This window comes from Psammomys obesus, unplaced genomic scaffold (assembly GCF_907164565.1).
Source record: "Psammomys obesus unplaced genomic scaffold, mPsaObe1.curated_primary_1811, whole genome shotgun sequence".
NCBI classification, from domain to species: Eukaryota; Metazoa; Chordata; class Mammalia; order Rodentia; family Muridae; genus Psammomys; species Psammomys obesus.
Window position 1 is genome coordinate 4,530,707 of NW_026585691.1, and position 25,116 is coordinate 4,555,822.

Below are 25,116 nucleotides of genomic sequence, written 5' to 3' on the forward strand. Positions count from 1 at the left end.
CCTTCCTTCCTTCCTTCCTTCCTTCCTTCCTTCCTTCCTTCCTTCCTTCCTTCCTCCCCCCTTTCTTTTTTGAGGTAGTGTTTCTCTGTGTATCTCTGGCAGTCCTGGAACTTGCTCTGTAGACCATGCTGGCCTCAAACTCAGAGATTCACCCACCTCTGCCTCCTGAGTGCTGGGATTAAAGGTGTGCTCCACCAAGCCTGGCCTGGGAGAAGATTTTCAACAAACTGTCTTGAATAAGCCAGCATTCTTCTTTCATGTGGAGGGCTGGGGGCAGCTTTTCACCCTGTGAGGTGGGCAGGGAATGTCCCTGTCAGTGCTATAGGATGCTGGGGAAAGAGACATAGGGAGGGAAGTCAGGCAGCAAGGACTGGAGCAAGTGACATCATGAACATGGGCACAGGTTTAGGTCAAAGATGAGGACAGACCCCAGGGAGTTTGAAAGACTAATTGGACTCCTTAGCTTGCCAGTCTCTCAGCCTTCCTTCCTTCCTTCCTTCCTTCCTTCCTTCCTTCCTTCCTTCCTTCCTTCCTTCCTTCCTTCCTTCCTTCCTCTTCCTTCTTTCCTCTTTTTTTCCCTTCCTTCCCCTCCCCTCCCCTTCTCTTGCACCCTTCCTCTCTTCTGTCCTCCTTGGTTCAACCCTTGAACACTGAACACTGCTTGGGGTGGAAACAGGAGCCATCCTGCTTTCTTGGGGTTACTGTAATGGGAAAAAAAAAGTTCCACACGCTCACTACTCTTTTCTTTCTGTTCTGCCAATTAAGGCTGGAGCACACTATTCCAGGAACAGGGAAGAGTGTTTGGAAGTTAGGGGGTGCAGTTGAGCAAGACCTAGGTATGCTGACTAGACATGTCAAAGTTCACATGCACCGCCACCCACGTTCCTCATGACAAGCCTTCCTCCACACCTGCCCCACCCCTCAGCACTCATTTGAGCAGATAGAGGGACTCCATTCTTCTACCCTTTAAGGTCACTCCATCGCTTCTCATCCTAAATTTCACATCCCACCTCTCAGAGTGTCCTGTTCTTTCTTCTTCACCAATTGCCCCATCTGGGTGGTGGGTGGTGGTCTTCAACTAGCTTCTCTCTCTTTGGTGTGGCTCCTTTTGTGATCTTTTGGAACATACCCCCTCGTATTCCATGTAGTCTAAGTTGAAATGAAATCCCCTTCCAATTGTTTACGGTGTCTTTGATGATACGAGGTTTCTTATCCTCCATATTCCTCTCCTCATCACTGCCTTCTTCCAGACCATGCAGACATGCAGTGTGCTGATAAGTCATTTAGGAAATACTTACAGAATGAATGGAGAAGCTGAGAGTGAGAGGTGAGAGGGACGAGTCCCTGGCTGGGTGTCTTGGTCACCTAGGGGAATACAGCTGGAGAGCTGGAGGGGAGAGGGTGGGCTGTACACGGGCTGGTGGAATCTGAAGAGCTTCGGAAGTTCTCCCACAGGGATCTGGGACTGTGAGCTGGGCATTTGGAGAAGAGCTCAGTGCTGGATCAGTGGCTGTGGAGTCCTAGAGGAGTAGGGAGCACTGTGTGGCCACTGGAGTGATATTCCCCAGGGAGGCCGAAAAGAAGAGGACAATGAACCTTGAAGCAGTACAAAGGAGCAGTGAGGGGAAAGGGCTCTGGAGGGGGCATGGGGGCAAGCAGAGAGAGAGGGAGGGGTGGCGTTGGCTTTGCAGGCTTCAAAATGCACATGGGTCTCTGAGACCTTTATGAAGATGGGGAGTGTGGCTCCCAGCTCAGGCACCATGCCCTAGGGGTTCATCTATACTTGTGTTTGAGCATTTCTCATGGTCCACTTTCGTTAGTCAGCTGCGTGTCTACGTGCTTGCCAACCAGTTTATGAGCTTTTGAGGGCATAAGTCTCCGCTACGCTCTTCTCTGTATCCAGGGCTGCTGCACAAGAGGACCCAGCTTCAGGGCGGCTTCCAAGCTGGTGTGGCATGAGCTTGCCAAGGCATGGCTTTTCTGTTTCATGCCAAGGTACTGTAGAAAGGTTCAAATGCTCTCACCATTGAAGTTCTGATAGCTTTAGTGTTTGAGAGGAACTAACATTAATCACATGATTAGAAAACCAAGTGTGTGGCATACATGTGCTGGTTTGTTTGTTAACTTCACACAAATCTGGCAAGAGGAAAGCTCCATTGAGGAATTCCCTTATTTAGATCGGCAAGCCTGTAGGGGCATTTTCTTGATTAGTGACTGATGTAGGAGGGCCTAGCCTACTGCGGCTGCTATCAGCCCATGGCAGATGATTCTGGGGTGTACAGAAAAGCAAGCTGAGCAAGCTATGAGGAATGAGCATCAGTCTTCTATGGTTCCTGTTTTGACTTCCCTCAGTGGCTGGGAAGGGTAAGTCAAATAAACCCTTTCCTCCCAGAGTTGCTTTCGCTCAGTGTTTTACAGTAGCAGCAGAGAATCCATCTAGGACAATACCTAAGCCCAGTTGCTGAACACACACAATGCAAGACAGTTGAAGTTACAGTGGTCTGAGGGGAAATTGCAGTGGGGACTCTGAGGAGAAGGTGGGCAAATTACAAGATGCTGAAGAGATGGGTGGACAAAATCAGTCTTTTTAAAAAAAAGACATTTATTCTTTATTGTCTGTACATTGGTGTTTTGCCTGAATGTGTAAAGGAGTCAGATACCCTGGAACAGGAGCTGGACAGTTGTGAGCTGCCATGTAGGTGCTGGGAATTGAACCCAGTACTCTTAGCCCCTGAGCCATCTCTTCAGCCTCTGACAAGGCAGTCTTATTCTGCAAGGAAAGCCTTCAGTAGCCCCTTCAGGAGACTCCTGTCCTTTCTTCTCACTCAGGTGAGAAGCAGGAAGGCAGGGAGTCCACCTAGCAATGCCTGGATGCCCCTGAGGCTGTGCGCCCCTTGGGGCATTGTTGCTGAGATCCAGCCACTGGGGAGTCTACCAGATGCAGCTTGGTCTTTAGCCTCTTGCCTTTCGGTCTTGAGATTTTTGTGTGTGTGTGGATGTCATCGCTGGCCATCTTCCTCCTCTGAGAGTCTCTTTCTTCAGCTTTCATAACACTAGAGTCTCCTAGGCTCTCTGCATCCACTTTTTCTGGGGTCCTTCTCTCCCACTGCCTGTCCCTGCAATACTGGTGGTCTCTTTGCCCCATCACAGGCACCACTGGCTGGCCACAGTATGCTCTATGGCCTTCTAGCTTTGTGAACACTGGCCAGTTGGGGTGCAAATACACACACACACACACACACACACACACACACACACACACACACACAATCTCTTAAGAAAAAATCATAGTTCCCTGATACACACATGGGCTATGTCCTGTTTGGAGTTTAGTGCCTGCTCTCCATTAGCATCCAAAGCTGAGGCCTACAGCCAACCTTGGCTTCTTGTAGAACATACCACATTGTTCTTGGAGTCCTACAGAGGTGTGAAACTGTCTTCTCTCTTTCAACCATCTTGGCTCACTCAACATCTCTCACCTGGATGGCCCTAACTGGTCTTCCTTTTTACACAGGGGCCTCTTTGGAATTAATCCCTCGCACATTTATGAGGGATTTTCTGGTTTTTGTTTTGTTTTGTTTTATGTGTATGGGTGTTTCACCTGCATGTATGCCTATGTACCAGGTGCATGCAGTGCTTTGCAGGTCAGAAGAGGGGTCAGATCCCCAGGAACTAGAGTGATAGACAGTTGTGAGCTACTACATGGTTGCTGGGAATTTAACCTAGGTCCCCTGGAAGAGCATCCAGTGTTCTTAACCCCTGAGCCATTTATGAGCAGTCTCTCCATCCCCCTCTACCTTACTCTACCTTACTTGAGGCAGGATCTCTCAAACATGGAACTCACCTAGAACATGGCTGGTCTGACTAGCCAGCTTGCTCAGGGGAATCCCGTCTCTTCCTTTTGAGGCTAGAAGGACAGGAGGGATACCATATTCACCTGGCATGAATGTAGGTTCTGGGGATCCAAACTCCAATCCTCTCACTTTCACAGCAAGTGCTTTAACTGCTGATCCCCTAGCCCAGCTTGTGCCAGCATGGTTTTTGTTGTTGATACACAATTCCTATAGCTATCTTTGGGGAGAGGGTAGAAAGATTGTAAGAGCCAGGGGTTGGGGGAATGAAAGAGTGTCTTCCGGACTCATGAACTCACCGAGTTTGTGGTTGTTTGCATAAGGCCTGTACAGGATCAAGCCGGCCAACATCCTAGCATGGAGAAGGGGCTTACAAGACCCCACCCTTAACTGAGTTGTTATTGAGAGTTGTTGGCTTCTCAGGGAGAGTCAGGGGTTTGTTTTGTTGTTGTTTGTTTGTTTTGTTTTGTTTTGAATGTGACCTCCTTGGTAGAGCAACCACACTTCAGTGCATGGCCTCCTATCCTGAGTGTAAATTGGACTTGGTGGGTTATTACCAAAATAAAAGTGGGGGATAAAGTTAGAAAGGGGTGGGGAGGTGTAGGGTGGATCTGGAAGGAGTTGGGCGGGAGAACAGAAGGTGAAGATGATCAAAATACATCACATGGCATTCTCAAAGAAGTAATAAAATATATTAAAAATGCCTGTCCTGGTGGACTTTGTATTCTAATGGAGGTGAATATAAAGATACTTTTAAATGCTAGGTGTCCTGAAGAAAAGAATTGCATATGGGAAGGATATCTGAGAGTGTGGAATGAGTGAAGAAAGATGTTACAATTTAAAAACTGTTTACACTTATTTACTGGTGTGTGTGTGTGTGTGTGCATTTGCATGTATATGCATGCCAGAGCATGCATGTGAAGGTCAGAGAACAATTTGTGGGAATTGTTTTTGTTCTTCCATGTGGGTTTGGGTATCAAACTCAGCTCATCAGGCTCGGTGGCAATTCACCTTTATCCTCTTCCACTGAGCCATCTTGCTGGCAGTTTTGGAAAGGATGGTTAGGACCAGCTTCATCAAGACATAGCATTTCGGCAAGATTATAAAATCGCAGAAAGGGGAGATTTGTAGGCACTGGAGAAAAGAGCATTTGAGGTAGAGGGGACAGACAGCGCAAAGGTCTAGGGGCAGGAGAGGGATGGAGCAGTTTGTGAGAGTGTGCCCAGGAAGGAGGTGAGGGGCAGTGCCTGGAAGCCAGGCTGGATTGGCCTGACTTGGCTGTGAGTGCGAAGGGAAATGGTGCTTTCTGCAGAGTGTTGAGCAGGATCATTGTGTGCTCCGAGCCTCATTTCCAAAGCCCTGTCAAGGCAAAGGTTTCGACTCCTTTGACTGTGGCCTCTGGACCTTTACATCTTTCTCCCATCTACAACCCTAGACTCCTGCGTTCTGCCATCAGTGTCTCCTCAACACTCCACTTGCCCCGTGTGTGATCTCTCTGCCACTGTCCCTTCTGCAAGAAGGACACCCCTCTTTCTTTAGTCTAGCTCTCTTCTATTCAGCCTTCAGAAGTCAGCTCAGCCCCAGAGACTTCTGTGCCTGTCCTTCCACGTCTGTTTTCTCCATCTCCTGGGCCCACAGCTTTCACACCTATAATGTCTAGGAGGCAGGGAACCTCACCTTCTGCATCCCTCTCCCGCATCCCCTGTGATAGACAGTGATGCCCACAGCCTCCCCCAAAGAGGATTCTGACCGAACTGTTGTTGCTGAGGACCTAGACATCAAAATCAAGTACCCAGTGGTCCTGATGCCTTGCTGAGTGTTTCCTGCAGGGCACTATGACACCGCTGGTGTGGGCTCCTCTGAGGCCTTCCTCAGGGTGGGGAACTGAACAGTTGAGACCAACAAGGTATGAAGGTGGGGCCAGCGCAGGCCACCGGTGTGGAAGGTGAGCAAAGCGCTTGCCCTTTGCTCAGCTAGGTGGTCATGGATGCTTCTCCAAGCCCAGCTCAGGCTCTTCTGGGGCAGATCCCCTTTCACCCAGAGTGCCTCATCAGCGCAACAACCAGAAGAAGGGCCCCCCAACCCCCGCCTGGTGTTTCTGTGGCCCCAGTGCTGGCGAGCCTTAGCAGAATTTGAGAGCAAACTCATGACCATCCTCAGCATCCAAGGGCCTCGTGCCCTTCCTTGCCAAAGCCTGGAGGGCAGCAGGGTTCTCCTAGTTCTTCAGTTCTCTCTCTTTAGTAGAGAGAAGGTCTCACCAGCAGACAGGAGGATGGGCTTGTCATTGTAGAGAAGGAAATGCAGTTTTGTACCCCATTTCTCTCTGTAGTAGAATCAGCCCCCTGTGTGCCCCGTTTCTTCCCGTCAGACTTTTGGTCCCCATGATAGAGTAGGCTGTTCTCACAGTCCTTCTCCCCAGCCTCTTTTCCTTGTAAATATTCCAAAGTGAGGCTGCCAGCAGGCGATCCATTTACCAGGGCTATCACTCTGTGCAGCTGTGACTGCCGTGTCCAAGCAAATGACTGACTGGGGCTCGCCCAGAGCTCAGCCTCCTCATCTATTTTACAGGTGACCAGGGTGATTCATTCCGTCTCTGGTTTCGCCTCTTGCCCCCTAGAGGATTTCTGCTTTTAAAACGCTCCAAGTCTGAAAAGCCACAGAGGTTTCACGTGTATTCTGTCAGGAAAGCCACTCACTACTTCTTCTCTCCTTCAGACTGCTCTGACAGCTCTGTGCTGGGCCTTCCCAAATTCCCTCAGAGGAAGGGAGGGAGGAAGATGTGGAGAAGCCAGGTACAGTGAGGCATGCCTATAATCCCAGTACCTGGGAGGCCCGGGCAAGAGGAGGGCAACAGAGAGCCTGGGTTTGATTCCCATGTGGAGGCTCACAACTGTCTGTAAGTCCAATTCCAGGGGATCTGATGTCCTCTTCTGGCCTCTGTGGACCCACATACACTCAGCCGTACATATATATACATCAAACAAACAAACAAACAAACAAACAAACAAAGTTTAAGTACAGAAACAGTAGGGGACACTCACGTGAGAGAGAGAACACCTTTTGTCCACAGCCTAATTTGGCGATGTTTCCCTCTCATGCCTTAAAAGGCCTCTCTTTCACACCCCATCACACTAAACCTCTCAGGTTTAAGAGCTCCTTGGGAGGCAGACAAGCATAGAGAATAGTTCAGTAACCTGTGATTCTGCTTGGTTTGGGCTATGTACTCCCTCCTCTTCAGTGAATGGGCTTGGCAGCCTGAGAGCCTCACCCTCGTGTTCACACACTTAACCCTTCACTCTGAACAACGCACCTAGTAACCTCAGACGCTCAGCTGCATGGAACAGCATGCACACACCTCTCCACAATCAGATAAGCTTCCCCTCCCCTTGACAGCCATTAATCTTAGATTCTGTTCACCGTATTCTGTTTATATTCACTATGAAAGATAAGGAATCGATTAAACTTGAACCAAGGGTGTACATGCAATAGGACAAGGCTGTCTGTCCTCAAATGAGCTTTTGCGGAGAATTTTCTATTTACCATTTCTTAACTGTGCACGATTGGGCATGCGTATGAGTTAAGTCAGGTGCATTACGGGAAGAAACTCGAAAAGTACAAAAATTACATGAGATAATCCACTAGTAAAAATGAGGAACTGCCACAAACTATTTTTCTTAGTAACAGCCCTTCTTCTGGAACCCCACTAAAGCAATAATTGGGGTCCTTGAGCATCTGTGTCCAGCTGATCCCTTGGAGTGTAGTCTAATATTGTTTTTTTTTTTTTTAAATAAACTTTTCTTGGTAGTTTACAAATCTCTGTGGGCTTTTATTTAAATTCCTTGAATAAGAGGCAAAGATCTGACCCCAATCACCGGGAATCCTCGGGGTTTCCCACAGGCCATGAAGGCGCCATATGGGAGACATTTCTACAGATGCTTTCTATGGCTGGAGGGGAGCTGTGGGTGTAGCTAGGGCTGGAGGGGCCAGAGGAAACCAAGGCACGGAGAGGGGTGGACAGCGTGGATGAGAGGAGGACTAAGGCTGAGACTCTGGATTGGACATGACCGGAGAGATGAAACACCCTTTAGGGGGGGAGATGCTTAAAGGTAAAGAAGCCAACAGGCAGTGCCCCGCCAGTCACTGGTGTGTGTCCATGAACAGGTGGTCCTCACTTGAGGGTGCAAAGTGCTTGGTGGATCAAATAAGAAAGACCTGGGGACTCACGGACAGCTCCACAAGTCAGAGCTGGTACAGGAAGCTTCTGTCCCAGCATACAGTCCTGGACCAGCATAGTGACTGTGATGATGGGGACAGTCCTGGATGTGTTACCACCAGGACAGGCTAGAAGGCATGGGTGGTAAGGCTGGTGCCTTTGGCACATCCCCCCTAGAATGGTTGGCTGCCTTTCTTTAGGTAAGAGCAGGACTCTGGGCTCCCATGGGTGATAGCGTGATTGAGGCTTTCAGTGGTCCCAGGGTGCTGGAAGCCACTCCCATCTGACAGAAGGCTAGCTCTTAGCTTGTTTCCTGACTTGGTGACTCAGCTAACCAAAAGAGCTCATGCCAGCAGCAGTTCTTTCTGAGTCTCATGGGCTGGGACTGAGTATTGAGAAAGTAGAAGGAATCGGCCAGTGACAGAGAAATGTGAGGAGTCCTCCATCTGACTCAGGTGTGTGTGTGTGTGTGTGTGTGTGCGTGTGTGTGTGTGTGTGTGTGTGTGTGTGTGTTTAGGGGGGATGGAGACAGAGAAAGGAATTGGGGAGCTGAGAAGCTGAGGAAGCTTCCTCTTCTACTGTGGCCAGTAGGAAGCCTGGCCCTGAAATGCTCAGAACTAACAAACCAGGCCAGAAGAGCTTGATTTTCTTTTATCTTTCTTTTGTGTATGCCTGTTTGTGAGTATGAATGTGTGTGTCTCTGTATGTGTGTATATGTATGTACTAAGGTGTGTGAGGGCCAGAGGTCAACTCTGGGTGTTGTTTCTCAGGCGCTGTCCACTTGTTTTTGTTTTTGTGTTTTTGAGACAGGGTCTTCCTCTAGCCTGGAATTCACCAAGTAGGCTAGACTGGCTAGCCAGTGAACCCTGGGAATAGATTGTCTTTGAATTCCCAGAGCTGGAGTTGCCAATGGGTGCCATGACTCTTGGCTTTTTAAAGGCCATGGAACTCAGGTTCTTGTGAGGCAAGTGAGACATCTTCACGGCCCCAGAACTTGTTGAGGCAATTTTGTCCAGTCCCTCTGTATGTAAAGCTGACAGCCTAGCTAGGGAGATTTAGTCTTTTGTCCAAACCCAAAGAGGTGCGTAGTGGCAGAGTCTGGGTGTGCTGCCTGCTTCCTGGTGTTCTCTAATGTTGCCCAGAACTGAAGGAGTTAGAGGAGCTTAGGGCAGAACCCTGGGGCTGCAATACCAGGGAGGGCTCTGTCTCAGCATAATTGCATGGTGTTACTCCTCAGCCCAAGGCAGCAACTAATCTGCCCTTTGTCTCTATAGCTTTGCCTTTTCCAGGAATTTCAGAGAGACGATGTATCAGTTTCTTTTCCTGTGGCTGTGACAAGCTACGTGATATCCTGGTTGTGTCAACTTGGCACAACCTGGAAAGAGGACACCTCCATAGAAAAATTGGTCCCATCAGATTAACCTAAGGCCATTCTGTGAGGAACCGTCTTGACTGATGATTGGCACAAGAGGGTTCTTTCCACCGTGGGTGGCACCATTCCTAGGCTGGTGGGGCTGGACTGTATAAGTGAGCTAGCAGAGAACAAGCCAGGGAGCCAGTTAAGTAGCATTTCTCCATGGTTTCTGCTTGAGTTCTGGCCTGACTTTCCCTAGATGAAGGACCGTGACCTGGAAGGGTAAGGCAAACACAGCCTTTCTCCCCAAGTTGCTTCTGGTTGGTCTATTTTATCACAGCCACAGAAATGTAATTAGAACACCTGACAAAAACGAGTTCAAAAGTTCATCGTGGTGGAGAGGGCCCAGCGGCAGAAGTGTGCTGAGGCTGGTCCTGGTGTATCCACAGTCCGGAAGCAGGAAAAGGGGGAAGTGCTGGTGTTCAGACTGCTTTCTTCTTTTCTTCACACCGTCCAGTCTGTGCAACAGTACTGCTCACATCTACAGTGAGTCAAACCAGTCTGGAAAATCGCTCAGAGACATTTGGCTCCTGCGTGACTTTTTTTTTTTTTTTTTTTTAAATCCTAGCAAGCTGATCTTCTAATCTTCCTTTGGGCTGCTTAATCTTGCCACTCCACCTGGAACCTTCAGAAGCAACTCCACCCATAGCTTAAGGAAAGTAGAGAGAAAGGCAGAAAGCCACTGTCAACACACAGGGGCGGACATGGAGGCAGCCTGGCACACCAGGAGTAAATATGGAGTCTCCCTCCCTTTGCTCCACTTGAGCTTCTGTTGATAGCTTCTGTTGGGAGAACCTTACAGCCTGGTAACACATAAGCTACAGGCCACAGAGGTCAGCCTCCAGTGTTGGAGCTGGGCAGGCAAAGGCCAACAACAGGTATGTAGAAGCCAAGAAGCTTGCCAACCTTTTCCCCAAAAGCATTGCCCAGCCCTTTCTGTCCATTCCTGAAGCTGCGCACATGGAATCCTGACCATGTGCCAACAACTTGGATGATGTTCTTATCATTTTTCCTTTTTTCTTCTTTTTCAGTGTGTATGTGTGAGATGTGCATGTATGTGTATGGGTGCATGTGTTGTCCTGTGTGTATGGAGGCCTGAGACTGATACCTGGAATCATCATCAACAGCTCTTTCACCTTGTTTATTGAGTCAGGGTCTCTGGGTGAAACCCAGGGCTCATTGATAGGGCCAGTCTCGTTAGTTGTCTTGCTGCATTCTTTGTATTGTGGTTTGAGAAAAGTCCCCTTATGCTCACATAGTTGAGTACTTGGGCTCCGGTTGTTATCACTGTTTGGGGAGATTACGAAACTTTTGGGATGTAGAGCCTTGCTGGAGGAAGTGTGCTTCAGGGGACTGGCTTTGAGGGTTTATAGCCTGACCCAGGAGCCTGCTCTCTCTGCTTCCTGTGTGTGGATAAGATGTGACCAGCCAGCTTCCTGCTCTTGCTGGCTACTGTCATGCCTTCCCCATTCTTATGGGTTCTAATCCTATGAAATGACTATCCACAACAAACCCTTCTTTCGGAAGTTGCTTTGGTCAGAGTGTTTTTACCACAGGAACCAAGAAGTATTTGATACATTCACTGAGGTAGGGTCTTACAAGCAAATACAGGGATTGCCAATGTGGCTAGGCTTGCTATGGGAATACCTCATCTCTGCCTTCTGAGGCTGCTGTTACAGGCAGCCACATCTACCTGGCCATGTTGGTGGGTGGAGTGTGTGTGTGTGTGTGTGTGTGTGTGTACGTGTGTGTGTGTACGTGTGTGTGTATTTTGCCAACTTGACCTAGAGTTGTAAGAGAAGAAGAAACTACAATTGACAAGATGTTTCCAGAATACTGACCTACAGGGAAGCCTGTGGGACATTTTTTCATTGATTGGTGTGGGAGGCCCTATTCCATGGTGGGTGGTGCCATCCCTGATCAGGTAGTCCTGGGGTGTATAAGAAAATAAGCTAAGCAAGCCATGGGGAGCAAGCCAGTAAGCAGCATTCCTCCATGGCCTCTGCTTCAGTTCCTGCCTCCAGGTTCCTGCTCTGATTTCCTTTCATGTTAGACTACCACTGTGAGCTAAAATAAACTTTTTCCCTCTTTAAGTTGCTTTTAGCCATGGTGTTTTATCAACCAATGGACGTGCTAACTAAGACATTGGCATATACAGGGATTCTAGGGATCAGAAGTCTAGTGCTCTTTTTTTTTTTGTGCTCTACACACTAAACCACCTCCCCAGACTCTCCTCCTTTCTCATGCTACTCTCTGGGTCTGGTTCTTCCCGTCTTCTTGTTTTCAGTGGTGGCTCAGATCTCCAGGGAAGGGCTGTTTTCATTCTTTGGTCTCTCCACAGCAGCTAAGTTCTGAGAATGTGAGCAGATCTTAGTACAGTGGTTCCCACACTGTGATGGCTTGTTGGCATGACTGTCTCTGACCCCTGTTGCCCTGGAAGAAATGGTAGTGCTCACCATTCATCTCTGCATGTGAAATAGTGCCTACCACAGGGTAGGCACTGAATAAGTATGTGTGTAATTGAGCGAGGTCCTCTAATTCTCTGTTTCTATCTGCACAATAGTGCCCTCCCCATGTTTGTCTACTGGCTTAGAGGGGTGAGTTTAGGATGCTGCATGCTTGAAGACTCCTCACAGGGGTAAGTAAAGTTCCTTACAGCCTCTAATGCCAGGCATGTGCGTACAGCCTAGTAAGGAGGGCAACAAAGGCCCCTGTGTCTCTTTTGTATAGAGACCAAGTGATTCCCAGTAAGAAGCAGTTTCATTTTCTCAGTGATGCCGACGCCACGTGGATCCAACCTTTGACCATTCAGTGCTTACCGCTGAATGGAACTTGTCATTTTTCTCAGGAGGACAATCACTACCCACAACACAGACCAGAGTTAAAGTGGAGTTAAACCAACCTGCCTTTGAAAGTACTAGATACTTCTCCCAACCTTGCAAAAATCTTCAAAGAAAAAAAAAAGCAGCAATAGTTTTCCTACCCAGGCAGCCTCCCAGTTAACACACACACTGCTATGTGCTGCCTTGAGGTCAATGGCATTTCCTGACTGGCCACCACAGTGAGCATTCCTTCAGGGCACTAGCCTCCAAGTGTTGTCTCGGCCAGACCATCTCCAGAGGTCACTGGAGATCACTAAGCAGGCTGGGGAAAGGCTGGATTTTGAGCCAGTTCTCTGGGAAGAGAGGAGGGGATGAAGTTTGGAATAATGGCTTTAAGGCCCCTGGAAGATCATAGAATGAACTGAATCCACCCAGATCACCAGGTGAGTACTCCTAGAATGAGTCTGGCAAGAAGAGGACATGTTGAGAAGACCCAGGTGCAAGTGGGGCTCTTCCACTTACTGCTGGGGGCTTTGACACTTCATAGGAATCTGTTAAAACCTAACATCCAGTTGACCTCTCCCTGAAGAAGTGTTGTCTCTCGAGTCACGCAGACCTGAGTTTAAAGGTAGACCATTATACATGTATGGCTCCATTCTTTGCACATAGTCACCAAGTGAAAAGCTGCATCGTCCAGCCTGCTGGCGTTAGATCACAGGCATGTTAAGGCCAATGCTGTGCACTCTAAGCTGATCAGATTTTACAGCCTGATGAAATGAAGCCATAAGCTGCCAGCAGCTCCCTCTGAGAAGAGTTAGGAAGCCATGCTCTGCTGTATTTTTTAGCTACTATCTCTACCATTAGGCTCTTGTTCTTCTCCTCCTCCTCCTCCTTCTTTTCCTCTACTTATATTTTGGGAGTGAGGTAGTGAAGACAAGGTCTTTTTTAATAGATCTGGGCATCCTGGAACTTCTATAGTAGTCTAGGTTAGCCTTGAACTCACAGAGATCTTCCTGCTTCTGCCTCTCCAGTTCTGGGATTAAAAGTGTGTGCCACTAAGCCCAGCCAGGCTGTCCCTCTTAATGAAGCTTTTAAGTTTCATCAAGGTCCTGCCATGTTGGCTCTGATATGATACATGGTCTTTTTTTAATGCCTTCCCACCTTAAGACCTGGTCATGATTCCCATGGTCCTAAGACCCTCTTTCCTAATAAAGCCCATTTCTGAAGTCTAATTTTGTATCAACTTTTTTTCCTGAACTAACACATATGCTGTCCCCTTTTCTCTTTCTAAGAAATACATAATAAAGTTGTGGGGTTGGAGCAGAGAGAGCATACGGTTTCCTCATTTGCCAGAACAGGGAGGAGAGTTCTATGCTCCTCCCTCTTCCTGTGGTCAGGGCATCATCTCAGATCATAGCAGCATCTCAGATACTGAGCAGAAGCACACCCAGTCATCTCTGAAGCAATGCGCCTTCCATCCAGGCTCAGAGGGCTCTGCGGATAAAGTCCAAAACACATGTTTGTAGAAAAAAAAAATATTTGCAAATCACATACTTGATAAGCTATTTACAAGACACGAAGAACTCTTAAAATTCACCGAGATGATTTTATAGCCAGCAGATCTGGAGAAAGAAAAACAAAACAGGCAACATCAATTGTAAACAAAGATACAGAACCCAGATATATATGAAGGGTGGAAATGTAAATGGCATGCATCCATTGTGGACAACCATTTGGTAGCAGCTATGAAAGGTGAGCATGCATACACTCACCATTGAGCCAGACTTCCCAGTCCTGGGTCAAGAGAAACCCAAACACATGAGCGCCATTATACATGGACAAAACTGCCCAAAGCTGCACCATGTATGAGGCAGACCCTGCAAATTACAAAATGTCCATCTGTGGTTGAACAAGTATGTAATATGTGACTCTATAAGGGGATACTGTGTGGCAATTAAAAGGAGCCACTAAATGAGCGTGTCTCACAAACATAAGTTTGGATGGAAGAAGCCGCTTGCTGAAGCCTCATTAGAAGCTGAGTCTATTTCCCCAATAGGCAGGATGCTGCCTTCGTCTTTAGGGATGGATATGCAGAAGAAAGAAGAAGAAAAGCTTTTTACAAAAGGAGGAGGGAACTTACTATTGACTTACATTTATTATTATTATTTTTCAAGACAGGGTTTTTCTGTGTAGCCTTGGCTGGCTGTCCTGGAACTTGCTCTGTAGATCAGGCTGGCCACAGACTCAGAGATCTGCCTGCCTTTGCCTCCCCAGGGCTGGGAATAAAGACATGTGCCCATTTCCCAATGAGAGAAAAACAAACAAACAAACAAACAGAGCATATTCCACTCTATGTTCCTGACATTGTATTGGCTGAAGTAAATATAGAGGACACACATCATAGGGCCTTGCTGAGCACTTAGAAAGAGCTCAATGGGTGTTGAGTAGGTGTTTGATTTAAAGTTAAGCCCAAGTGTACAAAGTGATTTCTGGTTTTACAGTTTAACACAACCTTTTCTCAGGAATGTTAAGTGGGGCCTCAAGCAGGCTCTTAGCTTGTATGTGAAGACTCTGATAGAAAGTAAAGAATTCAATAGGAACCAGGGATGGACACACCTAGGCCTCCCCTCAACAACAGGTGACATTGTAATCTGGAAATCCCAGCTTGGCTGGATGGCAGGTGTGTGAGTAAGAGATGCCACCATTGAGTAGCTTCCGTATGCCAATCCCCAGTGGAGAGTCTTTGGCCAGCCCTTGTCTATAGATTCTTATAGAAATTTCACATAATGACAACAGCCCCAGAGTTTGTTTACAGTTGATGGCTTCCTGCTCTGGATGACAGCAGCTTGTCTGTCCTCCACAGAGAGGGAGTAGCAGGGAGGTCAGAGGCTAGACAGTCCTTCACTGCGAGGTGTGATTGAGTGGCTCCGGGAGACTTGGATCTCTGCCTCCATGATCCCTCAGGCTTAGGATCTGCTCTCTGACTAACTCTGAGCTAAGTGAGAATAGCTCTGCTTGAGCCCCAGAGACAATGCTGAGGAAGCTGGAACTCACAAAAATAATTTGCAAGGAAGCTTAAGGAGTATGGTAGGAGGCATCAAGATTAAGACATAAAAGAAGGCAGTTAGCAGAGAAAGACTGCAAAGCCTTACTAGCTGGGCTGCAGGTAAGGAGGAAAGCCTGAGACGTACAAATATAAATGTCCTAAAAGGGGTCATGTACCTCATGGCCCTATACTTTGGTTGTTTTGCCCTCTGCTCACTAGCCCACTCCCCTTCTTTGGGATCCTTTCCTTTTTTTTAATTAACTGTTGTTAATATCTAACTATTTGCTGTGGGACACGAGAACCCGGATACTTCAACAGGTAACGCTGGGACATTCCACAGGCACCTTTCAGACTCAGATCTTTGCCTATAACAAGTGTCCTCATTCAACATGTATGGGATGAGCAAATGAGTGAGCAAGGGCTGGGCCAGGGGTGGTGTCCAGTAGGGGCCAAGTGGTTTTTCTTCTGAATGGACTGATGTGAGGATTGATCAAGAAGGAGCAGATATGGTGGAACGGATCAGCTATCAGAAAAGGAGGATAGAGGATGGAAAGAGGTCAGTGAAGGACTATTTAAGACACTGCCAAACACTGGAACAGCATGGAGAGTGTATCCACTTATGACATTAACCGAGGGTGGCTGGACTGTGAAGGGAGACACAGATGGTTGAGGAAAGGCCCCTGACTTTGGGAGTGATAGCAAAAGAGCAATTGTTCTTCGAGGAGGGCTGGAGATTCAGTCCTGTTCACCACGTGCTCAGCTGGCGTGCACAAAGCCCTGGGTTCTGTCCCCAGCACTGCATAAAACAAACATGGCAGTACCTGTCTATAATCCCAACCCTAGGAGGTGTAGGCAGGAAGGTGAGAAGTTCAAGGTCATTGTCCACATATAACAAGTTCAGGGCCAGACTAAGCTTCATGTCACTCTGTCTGAAGATGATTGTAAAAGCTGTGCTGGGTGGCTGTAGTTAGAGGTGGTACACTCAGCTACAAGAACCTCAGCATGGCTCTCTCCAGGGCCCCCACAGCCTTTGTAGATAGAGCCGCTTATGCCCAAACTGTGTACTTGGATGGTGGACTCCAGACAGAGGCATTTGTACTGTAACGCAATGGTCCACAGTTTCATGAAGCGGCCACATGAACCAACCCCCCACCCCGTGCCCCCTCTTGCAGAGTTCATGTAGACACATTCTTTTACTGGGTCTCTCCTGCCAATGAATACAAACATTCAAGTCCCACGAGGAACACGTCTGCTAATTTAGAAATGTTGGCACTGAAGGTGACAGGCGGTGCGGAGCTGTTTGTAAGACGAGGACACTTTGTGGATCATTTGTGTAGTTAGACTCCGTGAATTCACCGTTAGGACTCCCACCGTGTGCTGTGTTTTTGGAACCGTTTCACACAAGTGTCTGTGTGAAACACGGGCCGTTCTGGCGATGTATTTACTTAAGGAATTTTATGTATTCTGAGCTTTTGTTTATTTCATCTGTTTAATCATGGGTTTCATCTGTTTAATCATCAAGTCTTTTAAGCTTTAAGATATTTTAAAAAATGTTTGACTCTGAGTAGGAGTTTGAGAAATTAGGGAAGAAATGTTAATTAAACATTGGAAGGGCAGCAGAGAGACTGCTGGACAAGACTTGATTCTACAGCAAGGAAGATGGACAAGGGACACTGACAAAAGAAAAATTGGGACGGCTAAGAATGGATGAAGCATAATCAATCGAAAGATAAGATGCCACCTGCAAACACTATTCTGTCTTCCTGTGTTTATGACGCGTGCTCACCCATATATGTTTGCATTTGTGTTTGACTCTGGGTACCCACTGTCTTTTTTCTAAGAGGCTCCTTTACGGCTTCTTTGAACTATCTTCCTCTACTGATCTTGAACATCTAAACATGAGCGTGAAGAAAAGCCAGAGCAGGAGACAGAGTTGAGACAGGACCAGGGGTCTCTGGGGAGGGGAGGCAGTTTCATCAAGCAAGTTCCTCTCACTTAGCTACTGTGCGTAGACTTGACCGTGGAAGCTGAATCGGGTCTTGCCATGCAGAGTGACCTAGATTAGAAGAACAGCCCAGTGAGACCATGGCCACAACAGAGGGAAACAAATTTTTACATAAAAGAGTGAGTCAGCTGCCAGTAGATGGTTCTGCCTCCTTTCTGCTGGTCATGCCTTCATTTCTGTACTTGATTGATCACCCTGGCTTCAACTCCCAGCACATGAAGAGATATTTTTGTTTCATTATCGACATTAATTTTTCCCCTTTTTTACCCCTAAGCACAACATTAGGGAAATGGCCATCTATTCCTAATTTGCACAATGATAATTGTTTTGTTTTGAGACAGGGTCTCATGTAGCTCAGGCTAGATTCAAACTTTATGTAGCTGAGGGTGACCTTGAAGGTCTGATCCTCCTATATCCGTCTCCTGAGTGCTGAGATTACAGGCAAGTCCAGTTTATTTGGTGTTGAGGATTGAACTCAGGTCTCTGTGGTCTATCAACTGAGCCACAACCCAACCCCTAAAATACTCTCTCTCTCTCTCTCTCTCTCTGTGTGTGTGTGTGTGCATGCGCACATGTGCTCATGTGATTGGAAGCTTGTGTAGTGTAATTTCATTCTTCTGCTGTTTTTGCTCTTTAAAAAAAACAAAAATGATATGTGTGTTGCCGGCATGTATGCCCTTACACCGCTTGCAGCATGCCTAGTGTCCTCAGAGACAAGAAGAGGGCATTGGGATCCCTGGGACTAGAGGTATAGACAGCTGTGACCTTCCATGTGGGTTCTGGGGGTCAAATCTAGGCCTTCTGGGAAAGCAGCTGATGCTCTTAACTGCTGAGCCATCTGTGAGTGAAATATCTTCTGCAGGTTCAGATGCTGGAATCGCTGATCCTCATTTGGTAGCCCTGTTTAGGCCCTGCTGGTGGCTTTGCTGAAGGAGGTGTGTCACTGGATGTGGGCTCTGAGGTTTAAATCACAGGTGCCATTTCCAGGTTGCTCTCTCTGCTCACTGCTTTGAGATGTGCGGGTTCAGCTATTCCTGCCACCATGAATGATGCCATGATTCTCTGCCACAATGAACTCTTAGCCCTCTGGAACTGTAAGCCCAAACAAACTCTTTTGTAAGTTGCCTTGGTCATGGTGCTTTATCACATTAAAAAAAGGGGGGGGGAGGGGGCTAAGACACAATCTCTCTAGCTCCAGCATTTTAATAGAAAGTCAAATCTAACTTCTCTTTCTAGGGAACTTCACCTTCTCCCAGTGTGCATTCTCTATAGTCATACACATATCACTCGATTGGGCTTGCTAGCAGTTGGTTGAATTTTTGCCTTTTTAATTCTAAGAGACACTATGTGACATTTTCTTATCTTGTCTGTAAAGGTGGTTTCTTGAAGTAAGTTGGAAGTGCTTCCTCCTCTTCTAGTTTTTGAAAGAGTTTGTCATAGATTGATGTTAATTAAGTGTCAAGAACATGCTATCTTTTTTCCATTGTATGGTTTGGGTTCCTTTCGAAAAAAATCAAGTGTCAGTAGGTGTGTGGGTTTATTTCTGGGTTTTCAGTTCAATTCCATTGATCCACCAGTCTGTTTCTATGCCAGTACCATGCAGTTTTTATTACTGTTGCTCTATAGTACAGCTTGAGATCAGGGATGGAGATACCTCCTAAAAATCTTTTATCGTACAAGATTGTTTTAGCTATTCTGGGTTTTTTGTTTTTCCATATGAAGCTGAGAATTGTTCTTCCAAGGTCTGGAGTTGTAGGAAAGAGTGGGCGAATAGAAGAACCCAGAGCAGACAGGAGCTCCACAAGGAGACCAACAGAGCCAACAAATCTAGGCCCAGGGAGGACTGCAGAGACTGATGCACCATGCATAAAGAGAACCTAGACCCCCCTGTTCAGACATAGCTGATAGGAAGCTCAGTCTCCATGTGGGCTCCCTAGGAAGGGGAGCAGGGGCTGTCTCTAATGTGGACTCTTTGCCTGCTCTTTGATCACTTCTCCCTGGTGTTGGGGGACATTGCCAGGCCACAGAGGAAGAAGATGCAGGCAGTCCTAATGATACTTGATAGGCTGGGGTCAAATGGTAGGGAGGAGGGCTCCCCTTTTCTGAGAAATAGGAGAGGGGAAGGGGGGGAGAAGAGGTAGGGAGGATGGGACCGGCAGGAGATGAGGGAGGGTGCTACAGTTGTGATGTAAAGTGAATAAATTGTAAAAACATAAACTTAAAATTATTTTTAATTTAAAATTTTTTTTTATACCCCAAATGTTCCTTTAAAAAAAAAAGTGTCAGGAGCAATACACCAATGAAGCCTGCTGGGCCTGGACATTTCTTTATATAAGAACAAAATGCTACATAAATTCTTGGTGTGTGCAATTTTCCATTCTTCTTTCAAAGCCGTCTATTTGCATTTCATTGCACACTTTTGCTCTGAGGCCCTGTGATGAAAAGAAGATTGGACATGCTGTGGACCTCCAAATGCATCAAATGCTTAAGATATATCACATGGCCACTCACAGAAAAAGTAGGCCATTTTACAAGAAGCTTGTAATGATTGAAACTGAGCTTTCTTTTGCTTTGTTTTGTTTTTCGAGTGTATCCTGGGCTGTGCTGGTACTCTCTCTGTAGCCTGTACTGGCCTCCAACCCAGAGATCTGCCTGCTGGGATTAAAGGCATGTGCCAGCACCCGCTGGTGGAAATCTGAGCTTTCTATGGAAGGCAGCAAAGAAGGCAAGGGGGTATGGGATGTGTGTCACCCGTGTGACACAGCAAAGACAGCCTGGTTGTGTTTAATCCAAATGGAGGCTCTACTCATGTTTATTACTATCCCTGTAATTATTATGGCGGTATTATCTAACTCACTTTCACAATCAGTAAAGACAGACACCTGATAGGCTTTAGAATAGCTTTATTTCTTATTTCACCCAGTGTCTGGCAGATATTAGCTCCTAAGCTATATTCATCTCCAGAGCCCCCATCCCATGCCATCTGCTCTAATAATTCCTATCTGGGCTACCTCCTATCCATAATTCCACAAATACTTGCTCATTCTCTCATCTGGGCCACTTCCTCCATCCATGCTGGCCACATGCTTCTCCCCACTTTAACCCATGGTGGCATGCTTCTTCCTCCTTCCTCCTCCTGTGCCTCTTTCTTTCTCCTTCCCATGATCCTCCTCTCCTCAAAGTCCATGAACTTTGGGCACACCTACCCCATTCTGCCCTGCCCAGGTTTAGGCTTTTAATCAGCCAATCAGGAATAATTTCTTAGGCAAGGTTACAAATATCTTTTTGGGGTACGTGAGTGTCTGCTCATAAAAGACAGCAAGCAGAACTTGGGGAGCAAATTAATTAACAATCAAATACAAAGCACTAGCCCATGCTGTTACAGTGGCTGGTTCAGATTGGGTCTTATTCTGTGGGCTTGGAACTCCTGCTGGGCCCCAAGCTGTCTTCAAACCCGTGACAATCCTCCTGCATCAGTCTCCCAAGCACCAGGACCACAGGCATGAACCACCACACCCTGCTAGCCATCTGACTCTTGACTTTGCAAAGGAGAAGAGAAGAGCTGGGAATACAGTGTGGTTGGCCAAGTGCTTGGCAAGCAGGAAGAGCCCAGTCTGAGCCCTCACACCCATGTGAGGACATCCAGCATTATGGCACGTGCTTGTGATTCCATGGCTGAGGAAGCAGAAACAGGTAGATTCCTGGGCTCCTAATTGGTGATCTCCAGGCCAGTAAGACAATTAAGAGACCTTGGATAAAAAAATAAATCAACAAAAAGATGGACAGTGTTCCTGAGATTGGTACCCAAGGTCGTCTGGGTCCCACATGAGCGCTCACACACATGCACAATAATTCCCACAATGCACCTGCAAGCACATGTACCCACACAGTCCACACATTGATTTAAAAAGGCAGAAAGGAGTGTTGGGTACAGTGGCGCACGCCTGTAGTCCCAGCCCTTGGGGAGGCTGAGGCAGGAGGATCTCTGTGAGTTTGAGGCCAGCCTGGTATACAATTCGAGTCCAGGACAGCCAAGGCTGCACAGAAAAACCCTGTCTCAACTCTCTCCACTCCACCACCACCAGCCCAAAAAAAAAAAGAAGGAAAGGAAATTTGTCTTGGATTCAAATCTTTCTGTATGTGAAACTCATCTCTCTAGTGCTGCTTACAAGCATAATTTTCATGGTGTCAATGGCAGTGTGACTAAACAACAGATCGTTTTTCCTGGCTTGTGTGGGGGAGGTTCCTTTCCCAGCAGTACACACACACACACACACACACACACACACACTAGGATTTAAGATGATGTTCATTGTAAGGATTCAGAATTGAGACATCTTCCTGGTCTGTTTTATTACAGGGGAAACTTTTCTAACAGAGGTGAAGAGGTGTTTCTGCCCAAGTACAAATGCAGAGAGGAGAGTGGGGCGCAGTGCAGGGCGGGTGGAAGGGACAGCCAGGGAGGGGGTAAGACCAGGCCATGTCTCTGTGTTTGCCTCACAACTTCTGGGAAGTCCTTCGTCAGACTTCACACTGAAACTGCTCTGCCTTCTGTTTTTTTGTATGTCAGTGTTGGGGTGAGGTTTATCTGTCTCTGTAGGTGTGGTTAAAAAAAGATAAATTGCAGATACTTTGAAAGCTAAAAGCATAATAACATAGTGAAGGATTGGCATATAGACAACATTGGAATGATTTTCTTTCTGAGCATCAATACTGTTCAAAGTGTCTGTTTCTCTGTCTCTGTCTTTCTGTCTCTCTGTCTCTCTCCATCTCTGTGTCTGTCTCCCTGTCTCTCTTTGTGTGTCTCTTTATCTCTCCTACACCACACACACACACATACACTGTCCATAAATCCATGTGCTTAGTGTATATTAAGAATCTACTCTGGGGCTGGAGAGATGATACCTGCCACCAAGTGAGAGAGACGTGAGTGCCATATCCGGGACCCACATGGTAGAGAGAAACAACTCCCAAAACTTGTCCTCTGACCTTCGTGCGTGTGCTGTGCCTTGAGTGCACTTCTTTCACACACACAAAATAAAATAAATACATAAAACACAATACAAAGTTCAAAAGAAGAACCCGATACATTCTAGGGGTCTGGATGGGGTTGGTTTGCTCTGCCAGTTAAAGAACTAAATGGCAGGAAACATCGGAAGTACCACGAATAGCAGCAGAGAAATCTCAGGCACAGCAGAAAGGATCACCAGTTATCAGGGTGACGAAACACACACGAGGCACACAAAGGAAAAGACCCTCCCCAAAGCCGAGGGGGCACTCGGGAAGCACAGAGTCCAGTCTCTTCTTGAGAATTGGTGCTTTAATGTCTGGAGAGCTCTCCTCCCCTACTTCAGGGTTGGCCAGTTTGAAGACAAGATGACTGATTTGGTCCACAACTGTTGTGTGACATGTCCTGATCCATGCCACAGTTCATGTTGAGTAGTTCAGCAGCAGCAGGACTGCCACTGGGAGACAGAAGCTGCCAGGAAAAAGCCGGCCATCACCCTTACTACCCAGCCATGGCCCCTCTCCCTATCTGCCTGCCTCACGGGGAGTCTGTGTAATTTCTAGTCACTGTGCTAGGAATTATATTGGCCATTGACAATATAAAGTTAAATATTACGTGATTTCTATTTTTTAACTCATTGAATTTTCGCTGCTTTGAGCGCAGCTGTAGCCTATGTACGTTAAATATTTCATTATTTACTATGAATTAACAAAATAACAGAAGCCAGGTGTAGTAGTGTGTGCCTTTAATCCCAGCACTCAGGAGGCAGAGGCAGGGGGATCACTGTGAGTTTGAGGCAAGCCTGGTCTACATTGTAAGTTCCAGGACAGCTAGAGCGACACAATAATTACCTGTCTCAGGGAGGAAAAAAAAAAAAAGATAATAACTCCACTTCCATCTGCCTCAGGAATCCAGGTTAATGTAAAATATCACATGCAAATGACTTCACTCTATTCTAGAACTGCCCATAACCACGGGGCACTGAGCCGGCCTTGCCCCTCACCCCACCTGCCCATTAGGAGGACCTGGAGATGGCTGACCTGCAGACAAGAGAATGGTGCTGCTTACCATTCACCTCTCAGGGCATTGGGAAGCTATTTGGTGAGGCTCAATGGGGAAAGGCATCTAGAATCAGTCAGATCTGGGTTCGAGTCTCAGCCCTGCCAGCTCCCAGTTTTATTAATTGTATTACCGTCAATAAGATTATGGGTCAGGTTCTCTGCCTGAGTGTTGAGGGTGCTAGCTGCTTGTTGGACTTTGAGATCCAACGTTGGTCCTCAGGCTTGCCCGGCAAACACTGTAACCATTGAGCCGTCTCCCCAACCCTGCTCTTAGTCTTAATGATCGTTCATTTGGGGAGCATCTCTACACTTCGGAGGAGGGAACAAGAGAAGCTAAGCGTGGAGGCTAGCCCTGCAATGACCATAAGGTAACGTCTGTGTGGCCTGGTGGATGGGGCTGGCTCTGCGGTCTTTAGGACTATGCTGCCCCAACCCTGCATCTACCAAGAGGGAGAGGACTGCAGCTCTGGTGAGGACAGAGATGCCACAGGATTGGCAGGCTCTATCCATACAGGTGTGAAGGAGTCCCAAAAGCTGCCGGGAAGGGATTGGCCTCCCTTTAGACAAACACACTTGCCAGAGACTATTACTATTTTTTTTCTTCACCGACTCAAAAGCTCTGCTTTAAAGAAAGAGCCATTGTGTTCAAGAACAGGAAATAATACGATTCACACATACTTCATTTTCCCAACTGCCCCTCAGGGAAACTTCTTGGTCAACACTCCTTATAAAGACTGAAGGAGCTCAGAGATCTTCTCCTGGTCTGCCTGACAGGACCTTCTTGACGATACAGGAAATCTTTGTGGGCTGAGGTCCTGCATCTTCCCAGGCCAGGGCTGCCAAGAAATCCCCTAATGTATCATCTTGTAGGGTTGGGGGATGCCTCATAAAATTTCTTCTCCACCCACCCAGAAATACCACAGCCTTTGCAACCCAAGCCATGCTCCCAGTTTCCCTTTCTTCTTGTTCTGGATAGCATTCCCCGGGGTCTCTGGATTAGATCCATCTCACTACCATTCCTGGGACAGCTCTGAGGCAATCGACAGCGAGAACATCAGAAATTTGTGGAGAGCTCAGACCTGGGACCATCTGTGGTGAGCCTGCTACTCCCAGAAGGTCGGAGAGTGGAAGGGAAGGCCGGTCCACATTCACTGCTCGGGACCCTGAAGTGTGGCTGCCCCAGAGGCTTCCTGGCTGAACCAGGCGCAGGGTATTATCTGTGTAATAAAGTATTCAAGTGCTGCCCCACTGCCCTGTCCAAGCAGCAGACAGGGTCCCCTCCTAAAGCAGCAGAGGTAGTGCCCGGTGACTGTGAGGTCAGGAGCATTGGGAATAACGCTCCTTATTCCCTGCTATTGCTAGGTTAGTGCAGAGTGGGGGAACCCCAGGCCAATGAAGTCACATTTGCTAAGGGCAGTGCCTCTACCCTGGCCCACTACAACAGACCTGTGGGCCTTTCGGAGAGGCTTGGGACTGGGCACCGGAAGCTCTTAGATCCGGGAGGTAAAGATAGAAATGTGTGGCATGCAGTAACTATAGCAGAGGGTGGCTGGGCTCCCCTTCCTCCCCCAGTGGGACAACCTACGTGGCTTGCTACTCAGTTCTCTGGGAAGAAATCTTTGCTGTCTCTAGCCCGGACGGATAGCTTCTCAGGAACTCACAATCGTCAATAGTATCGATTACACATGTGCCTGTG